The sequence below is a fragment of the Bactrocera dorsalis genome, chromosome 5, assembly GCF_023373825.1.
Source record: "Bactrocera dorsalis isolate Fly_Bdor chromosome 5, ASM2337382v1, whole genome shotgun sequence".
NCBI lineage: Eukaryota > Metazoa > Arthropoda > Insecta > Diptera > Tephritidae > Bactrocera > Bactrocera dorsalis.
The window spans coordinates 37,561,887-37,587,630 of NC_064307.1; the positions used below are offsets into that span (position 1 = coordinate 37,561,887).

Consider the following 25,744-nt stretch of genomic DNA (forward strand, 5'->3'; position numbering starts at 1 on the left):
GCTCAGTGAAACACTGAAGATTGACAAAAACAGCAATTATAAGCTAAAAATAATGTCTGATTTCAAATAAATAAGAGAAAGTAAATCATGTTTTCAATTACAATTTTCTTTTTCAATTTTTCACATTTTTTTATTGTTTTCTTTCTGTTTTTTACTTTTATTATTTAATTTCATTTTCTTAATTATGTTTATGAAATTTTTTGTTTTTGTGATTATTTAATTGGTGTTATTAATTTTGCAACGAGTTGCTGCAGACTATTATAGTTTTGTTCACCTAACCTATAAATATATATATAATAACAATACTATTAAAGGATCATATACATATATATGTATATAAATGGTCAGCATGACGAAAAAAGTTTAAATCCGCGTGACTGCTTGTCTGTCCATCCGTTCGTCCGTGCAAGCTGTAACTTTTGAAAAAATTGTTGAAACTTGATATTCAGGTTCCAAAGTACAAAAAAAAAGGAGCTGCGCGTAATCGGACCACTACCACGCCCACAAATCTCCATTAACCAAAAAGATATAACGTTCCATAACTAAGCACTAAATTAAGATATAAAGCTGTTATTTGGTACAGAGGATCGCAGTAGCAAGGGACATCTGTGAGAAAAATTTTGTGAAAAAAGTGATCGTGGCCCCGCTCTCTAACAATTTTAATGTACATACACATCTCGTAGACTACTTAAGTTACTACAACCAAATTTTCTGAGTACAACTCTTATGAGAACAGCTGCCGACAGTGTAAAAATGGTAAAAAAATGAAATCGGAGGATTAGCTCGCTCACTCCCGATATAACTGTACAGTTAAAAACTATTAAAAGCGCGATAAATCAATAACGAAATGCGTCAGAAACGTAAAAATTTGCCGCTGGGATGGTACGACAAGGCTTTATACGGGTAAAAGTTGGACGATGGGCTTGGGACCGTCCACTTTTTGGTGAAATCCCATATCCCGAGACCCGACCAACCGATTTCGACAAAATTTAGTAAGTGGAGTTCTTATTACATTCTTATATTACATTGTGAAAATGGACGAAATCGGAGAACAACCACGGCTACTTCCCATATACCACAATTTCAAATTCCACTTAATTCTTTCAGTTTTGAGTACATAAATCAAAAAAAAATTAATATAATGCGATAAAACTTTGCACGAATACTGCCTTTAGTGTGTGCCACCGTATGACAAAAATTATTAAAATCCAATAAAAAATTGTTTATGCCTTTAGGTACCGAATATTTGGAGCCCGGTACCAGTTGACTTTTGATCGAAAATGTCGGTCAATGTTATGTATATATAATTGAAATTTAGGGATAATCCTTTTCATATAATGGCATGTTCGTATGTCAAAAATAGGTTGAATCACACCAATATTTCTCTTAGCCGCCATATACTTAATACAAAGATTTTCGATCCTTTGGGGACCTTGTGCCGCATATATCGACCAATATGTAATTTATTCCAATGAAAATAAGGGAGCGTATCTTTAAGCCTGAAATAGATAAATTTGGCCGAAAATTTGACCTAGCTCCTATATAACTAATACCCGGATTTTCGAACATACGGCTGACTTTACTCTATATAATTGGTTTTAAAGTATTTCCCTGGTTATTGGCAAACTTTTGTTTTGTTTTGTTTTTTTTTTTTAATTTGCAAACAAACATGATTATTGTATTAAAATGTAGCAAATGATACCCTCTTTAATATTAACGATACCTTGGGTGCATTGAAGCTATAAAACCCTTCACAGTTGCAACTTCTGTTGGCATAAAGAGTAAAAAAAATCATTTATCTTGATTTTTGCCAGTCAGTTTGTACATCTTACATCGGCTTTCAGACAAATGAGCAAATTATTAGAGAGAAGAGGTCATATGCAAGGCTTCCCTTTGATATCTTAAAAACTGAAGAATTAACTCTTGTAAGGGTTTAATAGTATATTAGGCTAAATATTCAAATTATTTTTTAGGCACTAGTGCGCTTTATTCAGACTCGATCAGAACTACCTCTAAAACATCCTTACTCTTAAGTCTAAGCCTAAGCCGTCCTCACTGCCGCTGCGTGTTAACTTGCATACAAATTTATTAATTAGCGTTCAGGAAATCTTGTTTTAGCATAAACAATGACTGTTGGTGTAAACATAAATTTTTAACCGTTTGCTTTATTTTTCTAGATCAACAAAAAATGTGCAGGAATATGAAAGAAACAATTTTTATAGGGTTGATTTTTGCCTTTTGTTGTCTGACTACCAACATGGAACGCAGGTAAATTATTTTCTGAAATGGTCTTAAAACAAATGCGCATTCCAATAATGCGCTTTCTTTAATGAAGCCAACCAAGCTATCATATTTGTTAAATCTCTGAAATATTGACTTCGCATAACTCCAAAAAAAAGTTCAGTAGTGTTAAATTGCACGCCTTTGGAGGCCATAACCCCACGACACGGGATGATGCGCTCATCAAAGATCATCTTGTTGTAACTAAATGTCGTTCACATCAATATCTTCCAAATCGAGCTCGAAAAAGCCACTCATGGTTGCTCTACAGGGTTCCCCGTTGACCGTAACATTATGGTGGCCATCACTTTTGAAGAAATATAGACCAATGATACCCATTACCCATAGAGTAAAACAAACAGTGACTTTTTGAGCATGCAACGGCGTCTCAACATTGGCTTATGGATTATGTTCATTCCAAATGCGACTATTTTGTTTACTAATGTACCCATTTAACTAAAAGAAAGCTTCATCGCTGAACAAGATTTTTTTGAAAGTCGGAATTAGTGGTCTTCTCGGAGCGGCGCAAGTGATGGTCGTTCGGTTGAAGTTCAGGCACGAGTTGGATTTTGAAATCCCGCAAATCAAGATCCTTCCGCAAAATCTCCCATAAAGTGGATATTGGAACCAAACGATTTCCAAACGTATTTCCGGGCAAAGTCTGTTCAACGCTAACGTAACTGAGTATACAAAAATTATGTAAGCAGCCAAAAGATCAACTCCGAAAAAAGTATTGACTTGTTGAAAATCACACATCAAAATACGTATATCAGTACTAGAGCATATACATATATCAGTAAAATTAAGAGAGATTGTGTCGAAAGAATGGATTCTATGACCTATACTATAAGATACATTAGCACTGCCATCCAGTGGTAATATCTTTTTTAGCCTTGGACATTTGCGATTTGGGAGAGTTTAAAATATTCTGATGGACCGAAGATCATAAGCTAAGGTTGACATTTTTTAAAAATTATTACCTATTATTGAAGATATCTATTTTCCATAAAAGAGGACACAAATTAGAATATTCAATTGGTGCCTAAGAGAAACTTTAGTGAAAGCATTATACTGCAATCACACCTGCTACAACAATATTTATATAATGTGAAGGATGCTCTTTGTTTAGCTGGTACTTCACTCTACTATTACTATCTTTCGAAAACTGGACAAGCAATATGCCGTAAATAAAGATATATGAGCCGTTTCTTCTTATTCAATGTGCATTGGCGGATTTGGGCAGATTAGAAGTAAGCACAAACACATTAACCATAGGCTTATTTCACAAAATCGGACACCTAAAGCTATCTATTCAACCTTAAAATTGCGGTCAGCACATTAAGCCTTACGCTAACCTCAACTGTCACGCTCACTGATTAAAAATACATATAAATGGTTGTGAACTTGTCCACTCAAACTTTATTTATAGACAAATTAAATATTTTTTAACACAATGTTAAACTCTTTAACACCCAACGCTTGAAAAGTCTTTATTGAGTTCATTAACGAAATCATTCCGGAAGACAACAAATCCTTGTTAAAATGTTTTTTTAATTGCATGAAGTAATAAGTCACTGACAATGAAAAAGTTGCTTCCTCGCTAAAGTATTTACAAGAATGCCAAAAATAAAGGTGCAACTGACAGGCAAAGTTAAAAAATTATTTTTACCTATTTTTCAAGTCAATGCGCCATATGCCCCCAAAAACTCAGAAAAACGGTGCGTGTCAGCTTAAAGTGGCAACAAAGTGTGAGAACAGCTAAAAGAAACGAAAATGACAAAAGAGATTTCGGTATTTAACTATGTATGCAGAAAAGATTATCGCGATAATGGCTCGAGCGCGTAAAATAGAATGATGTCAACGCCAGATTGTGTTAATTCCAAGAGTAATTATGCTGAAGAAAGAAGATAATAACAATGTTTCATGGGTAAAATAACACCTTCGTTTTCTAAAGTATACAAAGTGGTTAATGGGAAAAATATTAAAAAAAAAACAATCCTTCGCTATAATCTCCTGCGTTGTATATTAGAGACTGACATCTTTAGTGACGTCTTACAACTAAATTTTCCGAATTTTCCACAGCAAGTGACATCTAAGAGTTTTAGGGTAGTCGAATGAACTCTTTTGTTGAAGTTAAATGTGTTCTTTATTTTCTTGTTTTTCTTAAAGATTAACAATTTTTTTCTTTTGTATTGGCGTTTAGTGACTGTGATGGCCAATCCAAAGAAACAATATTGTTTTTTTGTTTCTGAGAAGAAATCGCACTCTTTCCCCCTCAAAAAGTTGGAAGATCACTAAAATCGATCTACGAATATAACTCTTCATTTATTTTTATATATAAGAAAGTTGCTTAAAATGGCTTGCCATATGCTCATCAATTTATTGTTGCTGTATTTCGTATATTTGATGTATACAAGTCCTACATGTACTACATGTACACACCATACACCACCGTATGCATAGTTTTGTTTGTACCCAATTGAATTTGTGACACTCTGCTGCTGCAATAAAATTAGCATATCTCAAGCTTTAATGTTAGCCAAGAGACACATTAAGGCTGCAAATAGAAAATATCATCTCGACTTTCGTTGATACTAAAAGTTTGAAGTCGACTATGTTCTAAAAATAAGATACACGGATAATATACCACCATACTTGATAAGATTTACGAGCTACAAAAATATGTCAGACACATTCCAGCACTCTTTCGTTTAAGTGCTTAATAAAAGCGACCATTTCAATGTGTATGCCATACATTATTTTCTCTCATCAAAATCAAATGCAAAACCTGAAAACATACAGTTTTCAATAATATAATAAAAGCTCCATATTTGTATTGCTATCTTCTTATCGACAATTAAAGTTGAGCTAGTTTGCAATTCGTAATCGGAAAACTTAATCAACTGGGTTTTTGAACTCCGCTCATCACAAGCAATTTGCACTAAGAAACAGAAAAATCTTTCATATCCAAAGTGATACAATTAAAGTAATTGCGAGGCTGTATTATTTTCTAGTAAGAAACCCTTGTTAAGATTCTACGAGTTTTAGGAAAGTTTGTATTTTTACATGGGTTTAGTTAAGTGGGAATAGTGATAATCTTTATTATGGGGATACTAAAATTGTGCATACCTCTCCACTGATTTAAATACACCTGGAATTCGAATTATGACTCATCTAAATGCCCTTGGAATCATAACCACTTTTGTAGGAAACATTACAATCTTGTCCATATGTAGGTATATTAAGGTAGGTCAAAAGAGATGAACACTTTTTCATGTCTGGTACTCTGAAAAACAGTATCTTACTCTAAGAAAGTATCTCCAAGTACGAATTCTTAGTTTTAGCGAGAAATATCTTACACTTTTTTATTATTTTCTTACTATCAGACAGAAAAACTCATATCTCGCTTCCAACTCGCTGCCAAAAATATCTCAGTTCATAGATTTTAATGGAAACTGAATGCTCTACAAAAAGTTTTGAATGATTTTTCATAAACCTTTTAAAAGATATTAATAGATGAAGTTTGTAAATTTTATGGTAAAATATTTTTTCTTAAAAATGTTATACAAAAATATCTTTTTAAATTGCAAATATTAAAGTTTTGTAGAAAATTTACTGCTCTACGCAATAGTCTGCATTTACCACTTTGGATTCCATTACTTTCGACCCTACAAAAACGGTCTTAACAATTTTTTTCATATATAGCAAGCCATCATTCAAGTGATTAATGCATTCTGTTGCTCATACGACATGGTGTACTATATGAATACAGTACATTCTACGCATAATTTTAACAACGTACAACTTTTAAAACAATGTTTTTTATGAAAATGACCGAAAATATTACATAGAAGCTGAAATATCGGAATCTATTTCTTAAAAGGAATTTTTTGTATATGTGTTGGGTGTTAAAGCTTCGGAACGACCGTGGTGTGTTTTCTTCTTCTCAAAATCTTATTTTTTACAATTTCGCTGGACAAAAATATATGCAATGGAAATGAACAAACGTTAGGGTGAACAACTGAATGAGAGGGAGAGGAGGGTTCAAACAAAACAAGCGCGGTACTCGTGTGTATGGTACATGCAATACTTTTCATATGACATATGGTAATACCGCAGCTCTACAATGTATCTCCACATACCTGTCTTCTGATATAATGTCCTTTTACTGGAATCGCGACTACATGCAGTTTGCTTCTGGCGTTTTGCGAAAAGTCAAGAGCACATGGTAATTGAATTGGTTTCTTTCTACAGCCTGGAATAATGAAAGTGTGCTTTTCGAAATAAAAAATGTTATAAAAATAGCGAAAATATACCTTTAAAGCTCTCTTATTAGATAGTGTTATTGAGAATGGTGAGCGATTGAAAAAAAACTAAATATTTAGATTTTTTCTCACGGATTGACTTGGTATTTAATTTTCATGCAAAAATATCTGCACTCATGTTGCAGCTTCAGTAGACTACGTTGGAGTAACACACAACTACAAAAAGGGATGACAAACTAAAAGCAAAACAAGAAAAATCGGAAACTTCAGATGCACCGAAACTATTATACCCTTCGCAAATACATAATATTCCTTACAGGAACTTGATTTTGATTGGTTAGTCTGTATGGCAGATTAATGATATAGTGATCCGATCTGAACAATTGCTCGGTGATTGGAATATCTGTACGCAATTAGTAAGATAAATTTTTTACAGTCACCATAGAATGAAAATTGTCATTGTATAAAGAATCCAAGTGCTTTTTGATTTTACTGTACAATTTCTCTTCCAAAAAAAGAAACGAACGACTTTTTAATATGGTCATTTTGCTAAATGTTGGGATCATCCTCGCTTCCATACGACTGCCATACCGATCCGGATGCATAAAGCATTGAAGGTAAGCACTTTGCGGAACGGCCTCGTAGTTGCACATTGTGACAAATATCGCAAAATGCATGAATATTTTATTCCTGCCATTAAAGTGTAATTGAATTGGGTTGACACATGTAACTATGTTCACATACATGCATGTAGGTATGTACATATAATGGTTCACCATTCAAAAGGGCAAATAGCAACGGTGTGGATGAATAATTGAGTCTATCATTTCACTTCATTTGAGCAGATTTTGAAATGGAAAATGTTGAAATAAACCTATAAACAAGCGAAACTGCATTTCAATTAAATTAATAGGTGTAAATAGTGACCGGAACCTGGAATACTGATGAATGTTAAATATTAGTAAATTTTTGTGTAATACATCTATTCGCTTAATTAATAATTGATTGCGTCGAAATTTTAAAAACTGAGGATCTTTTTCCAAAGAACATTTACAAGCTCAAACAATGTGCTTTTTGTTTCATGTTTTTTTTTTTTGAATTTTCATTAAAATTCGTCGAATTTACTAAGCGTACAAACTGATCTTTATTTCTGACAAAAAAAAGTACTGTTGTTATCCATACTTCTTTCAATGTTTTATTTTTATGACCTCCTAAAATAATTTAGAATAATCTCTTCGAATGCCCAGCCTTCAGCCGTCTGAAAATGCTCCAATCAAAAAAATTTTGGCATCTTTGAGACATAAATTGTTTTGTTTATACCAAAGAAAGAAAAGACCGTCTAAGAAACAAATTTTTTGCAAAGGATAAAAAATAAAATTTCAAGTTATTTTTTCTTTTCACATAAACTGAAATACTGAGGTTATGTGAAAAAAGTGTAGATTCAAATTTTGTAGATCGTTTCATAACTTACCACTGTGCCATATATGGTAGTTTTGCCGGAAATCGAGATAAATCACTTTTAACCCTTGAAAACTTAACTACGCCGCTCTTTCACCTCTTACGGATTTCAGACCACTCGTAAATTATGTTTCCTATATTATAAAGTTAGCTTCTGGTTTCAATGACTAGCCACAATCAGAACACTGCCACACGTTGAAGCGGTAAAACTGAAATGGGGGCGGCTGTGCTCACTAGTGTTCTAGCACATTTCTCCAAGCTTATTTTCATTGTTAAATCAAGCAATTAATCTAGGCATCTCTTTTTGTTCTCGCCTCTGGGTGTTATGCTGTGCTTCTGGCTTTACCATCGCGTGGGCATTGACAGCTATTACTGTTAACCCCAACCTTTCACTCCTCATTTGCTTTGCTTAGTGGTATGTGTGCAAGGTCTGCGACCTCAGGACAGACATTTTATGACCAGTCGACAGCTTTCTCAATGAAAGTCACATCACAGAAAATAGTTTCCGCTTCAATACTCCTGCAGCAGCTGCTAAAGTTCAAAGTTGATACTCCAGTTGTGTTTATACGTATGCATGTGTCAAAGTTTATATGTGCGTTATATAGAGCTTAAGCATAGATACGAGTACATTATTGGTTTTGCACTCAATTCGAAATTATGCCAGCGGCTACTTTATGGCAGAACAATGGAAACACCGTTGGAGAATTATAACTTGAATAGAGACTGCTGGTGTTAAGTTTTTTTCACATCATACCCTTTCTGTATTTTCCACCAAAAATAACAATATCAACTTGGAAATGTAAAATAAAGGTATTTAAGAAGTTATATTATACCGAATAATAATAACTTAGAGCCGCACATACCATTTAAATGTTCACACAGAAGCGTAACACTTCCGCAAGTAATAACAGCCGTTCGTTTCGCCACTTTTCTGTCCTTCTTCTTCTTTACTGGCGTAGACACCGCTTACGCGATTATAGCCGAGTTAACAACAGCACGCCAGTCGTTTCTTTTTTTCGCTACGTGGCGCCAATTGGATATTCCAAGCGAGGCCAGGTCCTTCTCCACTTGGTCCTTCCAACGGAGTGGAGGTCTTCCTCTTCCTCTGCTTCCCGCGGCGGGTACTGCGTCGAATACTTTCAGAGCTGGAGCCTAGCCGCTGTCTTTTAATTCGCTGAACTATGTCAATGTCGTCGTATATCTCGTTCCATCGAATGCGATATTCGCCGTGGCCAACGCGCAAAGGACCATAAATCTTTCGCAGAACTTTTCTCTCGAAAACTCGCAACGTCGACTCATCTGTTGTTGACATCGTCCAGGCCTCTGCACCATATAGCAGGACGGGAATTATGAGTGACTTATAGAGTTTTGATTTTGTCTGTCGCGAGAGGACTTTGCTTCTCAATTGCCTACTCAGTCCGAAGTAGCACCTGTTGGCAAGAGTTATCCTGCGTTGGATTTCTAGGCTGACATTGTTGGTGGTGTTTACGCTGGTTCCAAGATAGACGAAATTATCTACAACTTCAAAGTTATGACTGTCAACAGTGACGTGAGTGCCAAGTCGCGAGTGCGACGACTGTTTGTTTGATGACAGGAGATATTTCGTCTTGCCCTCGTTCACTGCCAGACCCATTCGTTTTGCTTCCTTGTCCAGCCTGGAGAAAGCAGAACTAACGGCGCGGGTGTTGAGGCCGATGATGTAAATATCATCGGCATACGCCAGCAGCTGTACACTCTTATAGAAGATTGTACCTGCTCGATTAAGTTCTGCAGCTCGAACTATTTTCTCCAGCAGCAGATTGAAAAAGTCGCACGATAGGGAGTCGCCTTGTCTGAAACCTCGTTTGGTATCGAACGGCTCGGAGAGGTTCTTCCCGATCCTGACGGAGCTTTTGGTGCCGCTCAACGTCAGTTTACACAGCCATATTAGTTTTTCGGAGATACCAAATTGAGACATAGCGGCATAAAGGCAGCTCCTATTCGTGCTGTCAAAAGCAGCATCGAAATCGGTGAAGAGGTGGTGTGTGTCGATTCTCCTTTCACGGGTCTTTTCCAAGATTTGGCGCATGGTGAATATCTGGTCGGTTGTTGATTTGCCAGGTCTAAAGCCACACTGATAAGGTCCAATCAATTTGTTTACGGTGGGCTTTCATTTTCACACAATACGCTCGATAGAACCTTATATGCGATGTTGAGGAGGCTAATCCCACGGTAGTTGGCGCAGATTGTGGGGTCTCCTTTTTTATGAATTGGGCATAGCACACTTAAATTCCAGTCGTTGGGCATGCTTTCGTCCGACCATATTTTACAAAGAAGCTGATGCATGCTCCTTATCAGTTCTTCGCCGCCGTGTTTGAATAGCTCGGCCGGCAATCCATCGGCCCCTGCCGCTTTGTTGTTCTTCAGGCGGGTAATTGCTATTCGAACTTCTTCATGGTCGGGCAATGGAGGATGGAGTCATGTGTAGAAGTTCACGCAAGTGAGGAAAGTTCTCTGATCGCCATTCACTTGGGAGTGGCCAGAAACGATTCTTTTGCATATGACTCAAGCAGCTCACGACTTCCGGTCTGTGACCAAGTATCCTCTGGGTAGCCTAAGAACATCCGTTTGAAGGCGAGCTAACGTGAGAAGGCGAAACATCCCCTGCATAGGGTTGTGCGCTGGGTTTGGGACCCGCCACGTAAAAAAACACCCCCAATGAAAAGGAACTTTTCTGTCCGCTAAATTTAAACTTGTGAGTGAGCTACGAACGTTTTATGTATATACATAATTTATTGTTAGTTAATGAATATTACCGATTGATATTCTACTTCGTTAAGCGAGTGTGCTACAGTTGTTTCTTCGAGGATATCATATATCATATAGATTTATCAATAGATTTATTTTAATCGGTACAAATATGGCAGCACGAAGAATATGTAGCTTATTTCCCATTAGAAAAGGGTAAAAAAAATTCATAAATTTTTTCGACTGCGTGTGAACGTGAATTGTCATAAAGCTGCGCTGCTGAGATGTTTTTACATGCCAGGTTAAGCTTCCTGATTGCACTCACGGTGACCACTGGGTTATAATATGAATATATATAAATATTATATTAATTATATACATGTTAAGTAGAGCATGAATTTAGCAAGCCATAAGAGTTCAAATAAAGCAAAAAATCTAAAAACACTGTCTGCTTAAATAACATTTCTTGAGGAAAGCAATAGTAGCATACAGTTTCCATATCGGAAGCATGTGCATGGACGGAAAACTTTTTCATTTAATGAGAAATCTTCAATAAATTTGTCATAAGTTATCACCCAAAGCAACATTTCAATCTCCGAAAAAATTTTTCAGATCGAATCGCTATAGTATATACAATAGCTGCCATACAAAGAGAACAATGAACATCGAATTCAAACTGTTTAAATGAATTTTCATAGATGGTATGTAATAAGAAATTCCATACAGCCTTACTAAAAAAAGGCGAATATCACGAGAAGTATTACTGATAGCGATGCGTCTAAGGTCAATGCGATGTTATAAAATACTTCTGAGCTATAGAAATTTAAAGATAAAAAATCACGATAGTCGTGTATTTTCAATTGAAAAATTTTACATGCCTTCGTCCAGTTTTTAATGTTAATATTAAAGGGTTAAATTTTCAATGAATCTTTTTTAGGGTATTTCCAAGGAAATTCCATGACGGGATTGAAAAAAATGAATAGCTAGATCCTAAACAGTATATTTTAAGTTAGCTACGAAGATCTTATTATTCAGAAAGAAATAAAAAAATCTGTGTATCCGTCTATACATACGCATTAGTCCTTCAGTGTGTGAGATGCCGATCTGAAATTATGCACAGGTTATTTTATCGAAACCTTTTAATTTATGAAAAGTAGTGTAGCTTTGGTGCAACTGAGGTTGCCGCTATTTCTGGTAATTTTAGCAAATGAATTCGGACGATTTAATTTTTGCCCTAAAACAAAACATTAAACATAATAAATATCTTAATTTTTAATTAAAACCGTGGCTGAATTATATATCTTTTCCCATGGGATTTTTTTATCTTTTGCTTTAAGTGAGTAACTTTACAACTTTTAGGTAATGCTATGCTAATACAAAGTTTTTCACTTTTTAAAAAAGATATTTATAAATAATTTCATAAAAAAGTTCCTTTAAATGTTATAAGCAGAGTAATTTATACATCAATCTACTGAGCATTCATACAGTACACCATGTCGTATGAGCAACACTAAATGCGTAAATCACTTGTATGAATGCGAAAATAGTTTAGAAAAGGAAAAAGGAAAGCTTTCCAGACTTTCCAATCACACTAAGACAGTTTTTCGTTTGAAAACTATATAAGAAAGTTTGTTTTCTGCAGGAAAACCTTAAGAAAAGAGTAATACACAAACGCGAGGCCACTACTCCCAGCGAACATGGACATGTACTTTGTGTTCAATTCGTTTGGAAATATGTTTGTGATATGTAAAGCGCCATAAAAATCAATGTACAAGCTTCTATTTATTGTTAACAAAAAACAACAAAAGTTTTCATTAATTTTCATTCCAACTCAAAACATAACTATGTATAAAGTTAAACGGTTCTTAGATAAGACCTTGTGTGAACATTATTTATTGTTATCGAAACATGTGTAACGAATTGAAAGGGTTGATTTTGGGCTCAGTTAAATACGGCATGCCAGGGTCAAGTTACACTTGACAACCATTAATTTGGTCTTCTTATTTGCATCCTTTTTATGGTCACAATGCGAATTGAACAGAGCTACTGAAATATAAACGACACGTTTGACAAAAACAAAACCACATTTGTAGTTATAACCCTGTGGTTATTGTGGTGCGAAATGTAACCACACGATTTTCAGAAATATCCACTATTTCGTCTGAAGGTTTTTTCTAATGCGTGAGCAAATCCACATATGTGTGTATATAGATATTTTAGTTTAGATTTAAGGCAGTAGCTATCCAACTCTTGAGTAGAACAGACGTGTGAAGTGAAGCTGATTAACATTCAATCAAGTGAATATTTTAGCGATCAATGCAAAGCAAATCACCGCTAAAAAAACAAACGAGAGTGTAAGACAAAATACCGATAACACATTATCATTCGTGCTAACGCACTAACAACTATGTGCTAGTGCAGCTGAGTGCAGTGCTAAGACACTAACAACCATATATGTACATCATATGATTGATTTACATAAATAAGTGCAAAGTGCAACTAATACAATATTACAAACAACATCAAACATTCATTAAATTAAGTAAAATATTAATAAAAACTATAAATAATTATTATCAATTCTAATTAAAATAAAAATCCATGCTGCCGCAGCATGGACTCATCGTGGCAAACTGTGACCACCAAGAGACCTAGAGAATCAACGTCACCAACTCCGGAAACCAGCAAAAGAGTTAGAGAACTAGGTAAAGATTTGCCAAGCCACAATAGATTCAGTCTTCTTGACAATGACATTAGCACGAACAACAATGACAATAATGTTATGAACTGCAATAACAGCTGTAGCATTAATGAAAATACTACAGCCAAGGAAAAAATACCAAAACCGCCGCCAATATTCTTTCCAGACGTAACTGAGGTAAACAGCATGATAGCTAACATTCAAAAAGTAATATCTATGAATGATTTCTATTACAAAACTGTTAAAAATAATGAAGTTCGGCTTATGGTAAAGAACGTCGAAAGCTACCGCAAATTAATTAAACAACTGAATGCAACTAAAGTTAACTATCATACATACCAATTGAATGAAGAACGTTCGTTTAGGATTGTCATTAAAGGACTTCATCACTCCACTGACATTTCATCAATAAAAGCTGAGCTTATAATTCTTGGTCATAGCGTCAGAAGTGTTAGGAATTCTACAAGCAGCATTGACAAGAGACCATTGAATATGTTTTTGGTAGACTTGGACCCCGACACTAATAACAAGGAAATATATGGAATTGAACATTTGTGCAACGCGGTTGTTACGATTGAGCCTGTAAGAAAAACAAATGACCTAAAATTACTGCAGAAAGGCCTATAGATGTGTGAAATGCGCCCTAGGTCATCCGACAGCAGAATGCTCAAAACAGAAAGAGACCCCACCGAAATGTGTGCATTGTGAACAGATACACACAGCGAATTACAGAGGATGCCTGGTATACCAAAAATTAATTAAAAGAAATAATGTTAAAAATAATAGGGAACGGGAAACTCAAGTTAAAGACAACAACACAAATTTGTCATATGCAGATGTTACCCGGTCTCAGTTCATTAATAACAACAATAATATAAATAGCGTTAGTGATAATATTAGCATTAACTTAGCCAAAGAAAATTCTCTAATAACCAAGATAGAACAAATGATTAACAAACAAAGCGAATTAATGAACACTATGATGCAAATGATGAGATTAATTATAACAAAATTATGTCCTTAAATTTAAAACTAGCTATATGGAATGCCAACGGCCTTTCAAATCATGTACTAGAAGTAGAACAATTTCTTAAGACCATGTCCATTGACATATTTTTAATTTCTGAGACCCACTTCACATCGAAATCTTTTTTCAAGATAAGAGGTTATGATCTGATAAGCGCAAACCATCCAAACGACAGAGCTCATGCAGGATCTGCTATGTTGGTTAAGGCAAATATGAAGTATACTGTTGAAGAGCCCATCACAAAAGATTATATTCAGGCAGCATGTATAAAAATAAAATGTGACTCTTCCGAGGTGCTTGTATCCTCAATATATCTACCCCCTCGCCATAACATCAGGGCTCATGAATTTGATGCTTTCTTTGGGTCGTTGGGACCAAGATTCTTAGTAGGTGGTGACTTTAACGCTAAGCATCCATGGTGGGGTTCCAGGCTAACCAACCCAAAAGGCAAAGAGTTACATAAGTGTATTAGCAATAAGAAATTTTCAACACTGTCCACAGGAAACCCGACATACTGGCCTTCTGATCCTTGTAAAACTCCTGACTTGCTAGATTTTGTCGTATATAATGGAATTCCTAAAAATTGCCTCCATATAACAGATTCCAATGATTTAAGCTCGGACCATTCTCCACTCATTCTTCACTATAACACTTTTTTGCACACTTATATGAAAAAGAGCAGTATCATTTCAAAAACAACAAATATACATACATTTCAACACTGCCTGGACGAAAATATCAACCTCAATATTTGCTTAAAATCTGGTAGAGATTTGGATGAGGCTGTGGAAAGTTTGACCAATTCAATCCATGAAGCAGCCGCCATCTCCACTCCTTCGCGACAACTTGACCAAACATCGTATAGCGATTTCCTTTCAGCTGACATAAGAAAACTGGTTCAGACCTACGCGACAGTTAAGGAAGATATGGCAGACAAGTAGGTACCCCTCTGACAAAAGAAATTTAAACAAGGCAACAAAAGAGCTAAAGCAACGACTCTCAGATTTCAAAAATGAATGTACAGCTAACTTTTTAAAAAGCCTAGGTACACGACCCAGCGATCACTCTATTTGGAAAGCAACGAAGTACATAAAGCGCCCAAAAACGAGAAACCATCCGGTAAAAGATATTAACGGAGCATGGTGTAGGTCCGATTTTGCCAAAGCAGAAGCTTTTGCCGAGCATTTAGAAGGCACTTTCCAGCCATTTGAGTTTAGCTGCCCTTCTGTCATTAAAGAAATAAATAATTTTATTGAAAGCCCTTGTCAAATGGATCTTCCTGTAAGACCTATAAGACAATGTGAGGTTGTTAACCAGATAGAAATGCTCAATAATGCCAAATCCCCTGGTTATGATCAAATAAACGCAAGAGTGGTTAAATTGCTAACGAAAAAAGCACATAACCTTTTAACACTTTTATTCAATGCAATACTACGGCTTCACCACTTCCCGTCTCAATGGAAGTGCGCGGAAATCATTATGATAAGCAAACCAGGCAAACCTGAAAGCATGCTGAAGTCGTACAGACCGATAAGCTTACTGGTAACTTTCTCCAAATTATTTGAGAAAATCCTTTTGCGACGACTATTACCAGTTTTAGAGAAAAATTCCATTATTCCGCAGCATCAATTCGGATTTCGTCACAAACACGGTACTCCTGAACAATGCCATCGCATTGTTCGTTTTATTAGTAATACGCTGGAAAGTAAAGATTACTGTTCCGCAGTGTTTTTTAGATATTCAACAAGCTTTTGATCGAGTCTGGCATATTGGGTTGATTTATAAACTAAAAAAAGTGCTCCCTGCTCCGTTTTTCCTTGTTCTGAAAAACTACATTCTAGATAGACACTTTTACGTAAGAGTGATAGACGAATATTCGAAAATATATCCTATTAGTGCTGGAATTCCACAGGGAAGCGTTCTTGGTCCGATCCTGTATACAATATATACCTCAGATATGCCTGTCCTTGAAAATGTATTAGTCGCCACCTATGCGGATGACACTGCAATGCTTGCGGCAAGCAGTTCTAGGATCGAAGCGTCGAAAATGATTCAGGATCAGGTACGAATTACTGAGGCATGGTTTAAAAAATGGAATATGGCAATTAATACAGATAAATCTATACATATCACATTTACAATGAAAAAAGACTCCTGTCCAAGTATTATTGTGAACAATGAAGAGATTCCTAACAGCAATACAGTGAAGTACTTAGGCCTCCATCTTGATAGAAGATTAACGTGGAAAAATCACGTTAAGGCAAAACGAAAAGAGCTTAAAGTAAAGACTAATAAAATGTACTGGCTCATTGGACCCAAATCGGAATTGAGTCTTGAAAACAAAATTTTACTTTATAAAGCCATACTAAAGCCGGTCTGGACATATGGAATCCAGCTTTGGGGCTCTTGCAGCAACTCAAATATTGAAATATTGCAGCGTTATCAGAATTTAACCCTCAGGAAGATTCTGGATGCTCCTTGGTTTGTTTCAAATATCACAATTAACAACGACCTAAATATACCAAGTGTCAAAGACGAAATTAGGAAATTTAGTTCTAGTTATCTTGAAAGGCTGAGCAATCATTCCAACCCTTTAGCTATTGCGTTATTGGATGAAACAGATGAAACATTTCGACTGAAACGATTTCATATTCTAGACCTCCCGTACAGGAAATAAATAATCATTAATTCTTTTTTTTATCACTAGCTTAAGCTAAGTATAGATAAAATATTACTTTTGCGCCCACTGGGGTCCAACAGTATAAAGTTATGTATATTTTAGAACATTTGCTTATTGTCTTGAATACAGACAGATTGTAAATAAAGAATTTGAGAAAAAAAAAAAAAAAAAGATTTAAGTTTCAGTGCCATTTGTTTACATTAATCTCAGAACTGTGAAGGTGATCTGAACAATTTCTTCACAATTTTAGCAAGCAAATAGTCTCTCTGAGAGTTTTGCCTGCTACTACTCTATTTACGCGGGGCTCATACATACTGCTATTATAATACAAAATTTTCCTCTATTCAAAAAGGTCTAAAGGTTTTTTTCTTCAAAACATTCCTTTCAAACGCAGTTAAAGTTATGCATTAAAAGTTCTGTATTCATATGGTACACCATGTCGTATGAGTAACGCAGAGTGAATAAATCACTTGTGTGAATGCTCGGTACATTCGACAATTAACTTGGGAAAAAACGAACATCCTATTCTTCATACATCAAATTACTGTCACACTCTCATTGGCCACTTAGGAGACTCTTCCTTATAGTACCCCTAGCAGTCTTCAGCAGAGATTGTTACAACTATGCAGCTGTCAATTATATTATAGTGGTTCAATAGGCAACAAAAGTTATCCTCAGCTATTCCAACTTAGTATATTTCCGGTGTCGTGGCTATATGAAGTCAACATTTCAAGCTGCCTCTATAGATACACATAAACATACACACACGGAACTGTATATACAACGTTACAGTTTTTCGAAGTGTATTTAGATTCACCTTATTGTTTGCTAAAAACAAACCGGATGTGTAACCACGAAATATTAAATAAACATAATTGCTAGCAATTATTGCATAATTAAAGTAAATTGCCTCATTTGCGTTTCTGAAAATTTACTATAATTATCATTTGTATTTTGTGAAGAAAGTGGAAATAGTTTCTTGTTGGTATACGAGGTGTGTTTAAAAAGTGTTGCGAATTTTGTGTTTTTTCAAAAATTATATATTTATTCATGAATATCTATTTTGTCCCCTTCAAAGTAATCCCATGAGATATTATACACTTGTGCCAACGGTTTTTCCAATCTTCGAAGCACTTCAAAAAATCTTGTTTTTTTATCTTCTTCAGCTCCTCCTTCGATGCCGTCGTTATCTCGTCAAGAGAAGCGTAACGTCGTCCTTTCATGGGCCTCTTCAGTTTAGGGAACAAGAAAAAGTCACAGGGGGCCAGATCTGGGGAATACGGTGGCTGCGGCATCATTAGTGTGTTGGTTTTGGCCAAAAAGTCGCGCACAAGCAACGATGTGTGAGCAGGTTCGTTATCGTGGTGCAAAAGCCAATTTTTCTTCTTCCACAAATCCGGGCGTTTCTGGCGCATTGCTTCGCGCAAATTGCGCATAACTTGCAGCTAATAAATTTCATAAACTTCTCATGGTCGTTTTACCATATGGCTGAAGTCATGAAAGTGGTTCACAATGGCCAAGAATATCTTTATTGTAGGTAATTTTCTCCAAAATAATAAGAGCTGTACCTAATGTTAAAATCAAGTATCCATCTAAATTGCTGAGTCTAACGCAGATGCTATTCGACGTTGAAATCTCTTTTGGTCAAAGAAGTGGCCATATCTTGGCTATTTTGCTTTTAAATTGAAGTGTTGTGGACATCTTCTTCTTCTTAATTGGCGTAGACACCGCTTACGCGATTATAGCCGAGTTAACAACAGCGCCGGTCGTTTCTTCTCTTCGCTACGTGGCGCCAATTAGATATTCCAAGAGTAGCCAGGTCCTTCTCAACCTGGTGCTTCCACGAGGTGGAGGTTTTCCTCTTTGCTTTCAGAGCTGAAGTGTTTTCATCCATCGGGGCAACATGACCTAGCCAGCTTAGCCGCTGTCTTTTAATTCGCTGAACTATGTCAATGTCGTCATACATCTCATACAGCTCATCGTTCCATCGAATGCGATATTCGCCGTGGCCAACGCGCAAAGGACCATAAATCTTTCGCAGAACTTTTCTCTCGAAAACTCGCAACGTCGACTCATCAGTTGTTGTCATCGTCCAACCCTCTGCACCATATAGCGGGACGGGAATTATGAGCGACTTATAGAGTTTGGTTTTTGTTCGTCGAGAGAGGACTTTGCTTCTTAATTGCCTACTCAGTCCGAAGTAGCATCTGTTGGCAAGAGTTATCCTGCGTTGGATTTCTAAGCTGACATTGTTTTTTGGGTTTACGCTGATTCCAAGATAAACGAAATTATCTACGACTTCAAAGTTATGACTGTCAACAGTGACGTGTGTGCCAAGTCGCGAGTGCGACGACTGTTTGTTTGATGACAGGAGATATTTCCTCTTGCCCTCGTTCACTGCCAGACCCATTTGCCTTGCTTCCTTGTCCAGGTTGTGAACATCTCCTTTATTCAAAAAGTCTGCTATTATTTCTATAATTACCTTCTACACATTTGTGTATGCCATGCAAGTTATAATTTTTAACCACCACATGCAGATTTAACAAATTTAATGCAAACTAAGTCCTTACTCTGCACTTGACCCACAACATAAATATTGACTTCTCACAGCAGCAGGTGCAATAATAAGTCTCTACACACTTAAAATTGTGCCTGTATTGCATAAAATGTTGCGTTTGTATTAAAATATTTACATTGTAGAATCACACATGTTACTTATACATGCGAATACTTGTCCACATCGTGGGTGTTTACACTGCGTTAGTTATATAGATTTCTATGGAAAACTGGGACTTGCATTTTACATTCACATGTGTGTTTATTATTGTTTTGTATTTATATTTTATGCAATCAACTTTACGTAATCCTGCAAAGCCAAAGGCTTCTCTTATATAAACTTGAGGAGGGCAATTTGTACACATAAAAGAATCTATAATGTAATGTATAAGCAGCAAACTAGATTTGACCGAAGCCAGATGTTCTATAAGTTGTTGTCATAAATATTAAATTATCAATAATCACAGAGATCGAGAAGAATATATATCACAATTTAAAACAAAAGAGAAAAGGCTAAGTTCAGGTGCAACCGAACGTTTCATAATCTTGCAACTTTTAAGAATCTCAGCCAAGGAAATACTTTAAAGTGTAAAACGTCAACCAGAGGATCGAAATTGAAGCGATACTCGAAGTGTAACAAGTTAAAAAAGCCATAAGTTCGATTTGGAAAAATATTTTTATTTATTTTAAAGCACAAAATGTGTGAAAAGAATCATTAGTTCAGGACCAATTCACTTTTACTCGATATGACCACCTTTTGCCTTAACTATGGCCTTGAGACGGTCGAAAAACGAATCGCAAGCTGCCCGAATGTGATTTGCCTGTCTTCTGCATCTCGAGACTGGTGTCTTTTTTACTTCGGACCTTGCTCCCCAAAATGGCTCAGAGAGAATAATTGATTGGATTCGCATCTGGTGAATTCGAGCGCCATTGTGTGGTCGTAATGAAGTTCGGAAGGTTGTTTTTCATCAATTCTTGGTTCACTCGCGCTTTGTGAGACGGTGCTGAGTCTTGTTGAAATGTCCATGGCTTCAAAGCAGCCTCCAGAACACTTTCCCGATAATATGTCGCATTTACTTTGACGCCAGGATCGATGAAAACAATTGCAGAGCGCCCATCGGCGGTGACAGCGGCCCAAACCATTATTTGTGGCGGGTGCTGTCTCCTGGTGGCCAACCGATGACTTAGATTCTCGTATGAACGGTCGGTCAAGGGTTTACTTTGAGACCCTTTGTTAAGAGTTTACGAATTGCTCAATTGAAAAAGTTTTTCGCGTTGGATGCTGCGGTCGGATATTTTCAGTTCTTTAGGCATTTGATTGGCACTACGACGTGGATTTTGCTCAAGTCGCTTCTTCACTTTCCGAACCATCTCGACGTTGCAGTCTTTTGATGACCACCTCCATGGCGTTTTGCGATGCTACCAGTATCTTTGTAATGAGTGATGGTGCGATAAACAAAAACTTTATTCACGTTAAGGTGTTTGAGCTCACGAACAATTGTTGGCTGTAATTTCCCAACTAAATATGAAGCAATCACACTATTACGTTTGAATTCCATCGCTGATCACTTTTTTTGTGTTCACTTTTGACAAAACGCTTTTGAACACTTGTGAACAATACTTCGAACTGCCATGCAGAAAATTTATAAACAGCTGATTCCATTATAACGGGTGATTTTTTTGAGGTTAGGATTTTCATGCATTAGTATTTGACAGATCACGTGGGATTTCAGACATGGTGTCAAAGAGAAAGATGCTCAGTATGCTTTGACATTTCATCATGAATAGACTTACTAACGAGCAACGCTTGCAAATCATTGAATTTTATTACCAAAATCAGTGTTCGGTTCGAAATGTGTTTATCGACAAATTTTGTTCAGCGATGAGGCTCATTTCTGGTTGAATGGCTACGTAAATAAGCAAAATTGCCGCATTTGGGGTGAAGAGCAACCAGAAGCCGTTCAAGAACTGCCCATGCATCCCGAAAAATGCACTGTTTGGTGTGGTTTGTACGCTGGTGGAATCATTGGACCGTATTTTTTCAAAGATGCTGTTGGACGCAACGTTACGGTGAATGGCGATCGCTATCGTTCGATGCTAACAAACTTTTTGTTGCCAAAAATGGAAGAACTGAACTTGGTTGACATGTGGTTTCAACAAGATGGCGCTACATGCCACACAGCTCGCGATTCTATGGCCATTTTGAGGGAAAACTTCGGACAACAATTCATCTCAAGAAATGGACCCGTAAGTTGGCCACCAAGATCATGCGATTTAACGCCTTTAGACTATTTTTTGTGGGGCTACGTCAAGTCTAAAGTCTACAGAAATAAGCCAGCAACTATTCCAGCTTTGGAAGACAACATTTCCGAAGAAATTCGGGCTATTCCGGCCGAAATGCTCGAAAAAGTTGCCCAAAATTGGACTTTCCGAATGGACCACCTAAGACGCAGCCGCGGTCAACATTTAAATGAAATTATCTTCAAAAAGTAAATGTCATGAACCAATCTAACGTTTCAAATAAAGAACCGATGAGATTTTGCAAATTTTATGCGTTTTTTTTTAAAAAAAAGTTATCAAGCTCTTAAAAAATCACCCTTTACTATGTTTATAAATCTACAAGAGCGATTTAAAAATGAGATTGAGGAAAATTTTTCACTCTACCAAGAAGGTATTAATGATTTTTTTAATAATCTATGAAAAGTTATACAGATTTAAAATTATGCATCAAATGACCTGAGCAACCATACAAGTGATTTATGCGAGTATATTCTGTGTTGATCATACGACATGGTGTACCGTGTATATATAAAAACATAGTAGTTTAAATACAAAATCCAAGCTACGTTATATAATACAATTTAGTGCAAAACAATTTATCGAGGTGTTCACGAAAGCGCACAGAATTAATACATAAATAGCAATTGCCCGCCCGAAAAACAACAAAGCGGCAGGGGCCGATGGATTGCCGGCCGAGCTATTCAAACACGGCGGCGAAGAACTGATAAGGAGCATGCATCAGCTTCTTTGCAAAATATGGTCGGATGAAAGCATGCCATACGATTGGAATCTAAGTTTGCTATGCACAATTCATAAAAAGGAGACCCCACAATCTGCGCCAACTACCGTGGGATAAGCCTCCTCAACATCGCATATAAGGTTCTGTCGAGCGTATTGTGTGAAAGATTAAAGCACACCGTCAACAAACTGATTGGACCTTATCAGTGTGGCTTTAGACCTGGCAAATCAACAACCGACCAGATATTCACCATGCGCCAAATCTTGGAAAAGACCCGTGAACGGAGAATCGACACACATCACCTCTTCGTCGATTTCAAAGCTGCTTTCGACAGTACGAAAAGGAGCTGCCTTTATGCCGCAATGTCTGAATTTGGTATCCCAGCAAAATTAATACGGCTGTGTAAACTGACGTTTAGCGGGACCAAAAGCTCCGTCAGGATCGGGAAGGACCTCTCCGAGCCGTTCGATACCAAACGAGGTTTCAGACAAGGCGACTCCCTATCGTGCGACTTTTTCAATCTGCTGCTGGAGAAAATTATTAGAGCTGCTGAACTGAAACGAACAGGTACAATCTTTTATAAGAGTGTACAGCTGCTGGCGTATGCCGATGATATCGATATCATTGGTCTCAACACCCGCGCCGTTAGTTCTGCTTTCTCCAGACTGTACAAGGAAGCAACACAAATGGGTCTGGCAGTGAACGAGGGCAAGATGAAATGTCTCCTGTTATCAAAGAAACAGTCGTCGCACTCGCGACTTGGCACTCACGTTACTGTTGACAGTCATAACTTTGAAGTTGTAGATAATTTCGTCAATCTTTGAACCATCGTAAACAACACCAACAATGTCAGCCTAGAAATCCAACGCAGGATTACTCTTGCCAACAGGTGCTACTTCGGACTGAGTAGGCAATTGAAAAGTAAAGTCCTCTCTCGACGAACAAAAACCAAACTCTATAAGTCACTCATAATTCCCGTCCTGCTATATGGTGCAGAGGCTTGGACGATGACAACAACCGATGAGCCGACGCTGCGAGTTTTCGAGAGAAAAGTTCTGCGAAAGATTTATGGTCCTTTGCGCGCTGGCCACGGCGAATATCGCATTCGAACGATGAGCTGTATGAGATATACGACGACATCGACATAGTTCAGCGAATTAAAAGACAGCGGCTACGCTAACTAGGTCATGTTGTCCGGATGGATGAAAGCACTCCAGCTCTGAAAGTATTCCACGCAGTACCCGCCGCGGGAAGCAGAGGAAGAGGAAGACCTCCACTCCGGTGGAAGGACCAAGTGGAGAAGGACCTGGCCTCGCTTGGAATATCCAATTGGCGCCACGTAGCGAAGAGAAAAAACGACTGGCGCGTTGTTGTTGACTCGGCTATAATCGCGTAAGCGGTGTCTACGCCACCACTACGTTTATAAAGCGGTTAGGAGTAGTCAGAATTTTCAAAAAATTATTATTATTTTTTTTTGCATTTTCGTTAAGTGTAATACGAGTATCTTAAAAATATTCTCTGATGTCACGTTGATCCGATAATTAGCTTTTGAGTTATTCGACAAATAACAAAGACAGCTCGGGCACTTCCAAACGCTACTTTAAACTTTAAACGCGTTTTTGTCAAAACTGTGTATTTTGAACTGGAAACAACTGTAACTCGAAAACAACTCCGTAGATTTTAATGAAATTTATACAGTTTTTGGAATACATAATAAACTCGGGCTCGATCGAAGGAATTTTTTTTTTTAAATTTCGATTTTTTAAGACCAATTAACTGTTGATTTTTTCCCAAAAATTTAGACAAAAATCTCCTGAGGCTGCCATTTTGTTAATTTTTGAATACAAAAAAAAATACTTCTTTATAAAAATAATTTTTTTGATTCGATTGATTTTAGATGAATCCCCAAGGACTTATGGTTATCACCGCAAGTACCTTTTTTGGAACTGGAACTTTGGAAATGAAATTTTTTCTTTGAAATTTTCGTGACTTCAAGTCAACACATTTTATAATAATGCCATATTACTACTTTTGTAAAATAACATGATTTAATAGCAAAAAAAAAATACTGGCAACTCTCATTTTTTCGTGCTTCTAACTACCCCTAACCCCTTAAGATACATATTTCTATGTTGCAATGAAGAAGATGTGATCCTGGGACCATCAGATAACGCGAATATTCAAATCGTTGGAAATATGACTGCGCATCATATGCATAAATTCATGAGAAAAAAAGCGATTTATGCACCACCAAGATGAACAATTCTTGCAAACGTTAGTATATCGTGGTTAATTTGAAATATTTTGGACGCTTTTATTTCGGTAATTACCTCCTGTACATTTGTAAAGAAATGAAATGCAAGCTATAATTTTAAACCACTACATGCAGGAATAACAAACTTAATGCGAATTAAATCTTTAATATTAACTTGACCCACAACATACACACTGACTTCACACAGCAGCAAGTGCGAAAAACACGTCTCTTTGAAATACATGAAATTATCCACACAAAGTTATCGGGATAGAGGCATGAAATGCTGCGCATCACACTAATGTTTGTATTAAAAGATTTACCTTGTAGAATCGCACATGTTACACATTACGTAAACATGTGAACATTACTACTAGTCTACACTTCTATATTGTTTGTGTTTATACTGTGTTGGTTAGTTTCCTATGCAAACCTGGGACCTGCACTTTAACGTTAACATCTGCCTTATACTATATAGCATTTAAGCATATTATGCAAGCTACTATGTACTCATAGCGTTACTCATGGACAAAGACGTTCCTAATACAATATAAACGAGAGGAGGGTAATATGTATGTAAACATACAATATATAAAAATATCTAAATCGTAATGTATTAAACATTTATACATATCACTAAATTTGACCAAAGCGAAATTTCTTTAAGATGTCGTCGTAAATATTAAATAAACAATGATCGGAAGGATCGCGGTGGAGATATATGACAACTCAAACAAAAAAAATCATTTTGGACTAATTTTGTAATATATAATTTAT

The 25,744-nt window shown here is 36.5% G+C and overlaps 4 protein-coding genes across 4 annotated transcripts in view; 2 read left to right on the forward strand and 2 right to left on the reverse strand.

Moving 5' to 3' along the window:
- LOC125779053 (kelch-like protein 5) overlaps positions 1-25,744 on the reverse strand; it is a 293,968-nt gene that overhangs the window by 231,145 nt on the left and 37,079 nt on the right. The window lies entirely within an intron of this gene.
- LOC125779049 (kelch-like protein 17) overlaps positions 1-25,744 on the forward strand; it is an 82,195-nt gene that overhangs the window by 29,520 nt on the left and 26,931 nt on the right. The gene's annotated exons all lie outside the window — the stretch shown is intronic.
- Positions 1-25,744, reverse strand: part of LOC105227330 (kelch-like protein 17) — an 81,967-nt gene that overhangs the window by 19,487 nt on the left and 36,736 nt on the right. The gene's annotated exons all lie outside the window — the stretch shown is intronic.
- LOC125779048 (kelch-like protein 17) overlaps positions 1-25,744 on the forward strand; it is an 81,703-nt gene that overhangs the window by 5,318 nt on the left and 50,641 nt on the right. The gene's annotated exons all lie outside the window — the stretch shown is intronic.